The following is a 3998-nucleotide window of genomic DNA, read 5'->3' on the forward strand; positions in this document are numbered from 1 at the left end:
AACCAGATTCCTGAATGGTCAATAGGATCATTACGTCGCCGTCAAATAAGCTCGCAGGGAAATTAAAAAAAAAATAAATGACGCTTTCGTGAAACGTGACGTTATGCGTGGAATGAAAGTTATTAAAACACGAGATGTAATGCTAAGTGAAGGAAGCCTTATGTCTCATGTGATTTCACTATATAAAGTGATTCATTCGCTTCCATGAAAAAAAAAAAATTAAAAATGTTTTTGGCGGCGGCGGTATTGGAACTTAGGACCTTTCGGTTGCGAGCCAGGCACGCTTGCACGGCTTGGAAACAAGCGGAGGTTCACGGTTTGAGCTATCGCGCTCTACTCTTAAATGCGAACCTCAAGACAACTCCTCTACTTTTCTTTTCCAGGTTATTTGAAGGGGAGAGCACGTCGCATCTAATATGCTCAAGAGAAGCTCAAGAGAACCGGCGTCTTGCCGCATATCAGTACCTTCGGGTTCTTCTCAATGAATCACGCTTGGTTAGCCACTCTTCGTTCGCCGGAGGCCAAGGAGCGCCTGCTCAAGCTCAAGGAATTGGAGAGGAACGGCCTGCGCTGCCTCGTTTTTGACCCGTGATTGACGGAAATCCGTCTTCGCATCCACTGGCTGCTTGTCCACATTTCGGAAGGCGCAGTCCGGAAGCTGTTTTTAATGTTACGGCAAGGTCAAGATGTCGGCTCCGAGAGTGGCACATCAGCGGTTTTGAGTGTATTGAGTCGACTACACGCTTCGTCTTCGTGATGTTGAAGTCGGAATTTACGCAATAAGGTATGCCCCATCATCTTTGCATTCAGGCTGCGACTACCCTTATTGTTATTCCGGGAAGAACTCCGGTGTGGCTGCAATGGAATCTATTTTATCCCATCTTGCAAACTTCTGTACGAGTTTGCTTTATTTAGGTTCTATCACGTGTATATATTTCACTATAGATGTCAATAAAGGGCGGGCTGCTTCAGCCCCAGCAGGCAGAAAACAACAGAACACGACTACTGTGTCATTCGTTCTTGGCTGTCTCGGGTCGTTGCATGGCCGCTTCTCCTTGGCGTATACTACAGGTTGTTGATGAGGAGAAGCAATGCATTCATGAGGATGGATGCCCCCTCCAACTTCCAACAAACGCCGGGGTAAACGCCTATTCCGTGAAACCAGTGCAAGAGCGTCTTATTTACATACTTGGGAGATTCAGGTGCAAGCGACTTCACTCCGCGAATATGTAAAGCCATTCTTCTGCTCTCGTTCGGTGTGGAAGGACAATAGCAGGTCGGGAACGCCACAGCTCACTTAACCACATATTCCCAGCGTATCATATCTGACATGGTCCATTCAAACATTATGTTTTTATGCGAAACGCATTTTCGGAAACCAAACGCCCATTGTATCACCACATACATATCCCGGTATTTTTCGCAAAATATAGTTCGAATATACACCACAAGAGGTCCTACAGGCGCCCGCAAGATGGCTTCCTCCAGCAGAAACGTGGCCGGCGTGCCAACACGAACTTTTAACGGTCGGTCTGCAAAACTAGGAGGTGAGTTTGCGATATTGATATTCGATATTTGTTTGTTAAATCACAGTGAACGATCAGTGCACAGTTTTGTTGACTCTACATTATCAGAAGTTAGTGGCATCGATGAGCGTAATCGAGTGTATCATATGCGATACAATTGGCACCGGTCAGAGTCGCTTCTTTTCGGATGCTTTAAATGTGAGATGTTTCAGCTGGACGTTTTGTTACCTCCTTTACAGATTGCTCTGCACGGGACATTCTCAATCGCATCTGTGCTGGTGATGACTGCAGTGATATCAAGCTTTCTAAAGAACAGTGTCGAGGAGCATTTGGCTTCGGAGCAACCTCCACCAGATCCCAAAGAAACATCGTCAGACGATGAGGATGAAGAGAGCATGTCAGGCGAGGCGTGCGCTGCATAAACAGTCGATAGCGGACAATGGAAAAAGAGATACTTAGCGGCAATCCAGGTTTGTTGTCAGAAGAGAGTTCCGCACCTGGTGACCTTGGTGCGCCCCTGGGGTTCTTCAGAAAATTTTTCACTTAGCTATATTGGAATTTCTTGCTGAGGAAGCAAACATCTACACCACTCAGAAAATGGGGGAGTGTGTGGCGAAAACCAGGGCAGAACTGGAACAATTCGTTTGGTTCAGGTGGCAAGCGTTCGCCGCTACTGGGAAAACGGTACACGATACACCCGATCTGTGATGTCACGTCTAGGAGTAGGTTTCAGAGACTAATGCAGTACATTAATTTTGGCAACAATCGCGACGTTGCTCAGGAAGACAATGATGGCAATGTATGGAAACTCCGTCCCTGGACTTCAAGCCTGCAATGCAACTTTGGACAGGTCGAGCAAGACGAGCTGAATTCTGTTGATGAGATTATGGTAGCTTTCACGAAAAGAAGCAATCTGAAGCAGTACCTCCCCAATAAACCAACCCCTTGGGATTTCAAACTTTGGGGACGTGCCGGAACAACTCGGCTCCTATACCAATTTGAGGTGTACCAGGGTCTAAGCAAAAAGAAGTATGAACATGGAATTGGAGGCGGAACAGTCTTACAAATCTGTTTACTACTTTCGGAAAACAAAAACTTCAAACTTGCAGCAGAGAATATTTTCAGCAGCATTGACTTGGCGGCTGAGCTGCAAAAGAAAGGCATTTATTACGTAGGAACATAGCGTCAAAATCGACTGCGAGACTGGAAACTCATGACCGGGAAAGAGCTCAGAAAATAAGGAAGAGGTTCTTTTGACTACCCTGTGAACACGACAATGCTCATCGCCATTGTGAGATGATATGACAGTCGTGCTTTTTCACTCGTGTCTACTTGCCCGTCGAACCTGTTGAAACCATAAGGCGATGGGCCAGAAAAGAAAAAAAAAAAAAACATATCGAAATCTCGCGCCTCCACATCGTTAGAGCATACGAAAGCTTTATGGGCGGAATCGATCTTCTTAAGTATCCAGTTTCTATGTACAACTACTTCATCAAGTCACGAAGGCGGTATTTATATATATATCTTCTACCACACAGTCATGATCGCGGTAGTTAATGCGTGGAATGTGTACATACGGCACTATAAGCGACTTCACATGAAACCTGTGAAGCTTCGCGTGTTCATTGCACGCGTGGCGGACAGTCTGTTGAAAGCAGAGAAGAACGTAAGAGGAAGACCATCATCTCTAGCATGCCCCACACCCAAACGAAGGAAGCGTGCAGGCGCGAGTAGAACTGCGGAGATAGATGTCCGCAGGGATGATGTAGGTCACCTTAATCTGATGTCTGAGAAGAGGTGGTGATGCAAAAACTTCTTACCTCATGACAAGTTTAGTTTCATTACATTCTGTAAGTGTAATGTCTATCTGTGCCTCAACAAATAACGCAACTGCTTTTATGATTCTCATAAACAGAGTTGACGTACTGCCCAGTGTATCATATTTGATACATTGAGTAATTTAAAGTCTGAAAAAAAAAGAAACACACATCTTTTTTTTTTTATTTATAACCTGTAAGATTTAGAAGCAGCAAAATAATACGGTTTGTCAATTTTCGTATGATGCTCTCACTGTCTGTGCATTACAGGGCTAATAAACTACCCCTGCACCTCTTTCTTTCGATGAATCTGGGGAACAGAACAACGGGATGCCCAAAGGCGGGAAATCGCCACTAGCGGGCGGTGCGTTCGAAGTCAAGCTTGCTACATGTGACCGCCTGTTCTCAACGGCGAGGAGCGTCCTCGTCGAGCGTACCCGGTCGGAAAGAAACGGTAATGTAGAACCCCGATGAGTCTAGCGAGGCTTACATTGCTTGCTTATGAGACCCTGCAAGAACTTGCGAATGGGACGGTTCTCCTGACTTTTCCGGTCGGGACCGGCTTGTTCTGTCATCGCGTCGGACAGGCTACGTGAACGCTTGTTGTTTGAAGGCGTAGCGCTGTGCTTGGAAAGGGCAATTGGGATAGCTAGCC

This window comes from Ixodes scapularis, unplaced genomic scaffold (genome assembly GCF_016920785.2).
Source record: "Ixodes scapularis isolate PalLabHiFi unplaced genomic scaffold, ASM1692078v2 PGA_scaffold2__306_contigs__length_199485367, whole genome shotgun sequence".
Classification (NCBI taxonomy): Eukaryota; Metazoa; Arthropoda; class Arachnida; order Ixodida; family Ixodidae; genus Ixodes; species Ixodes scapularis.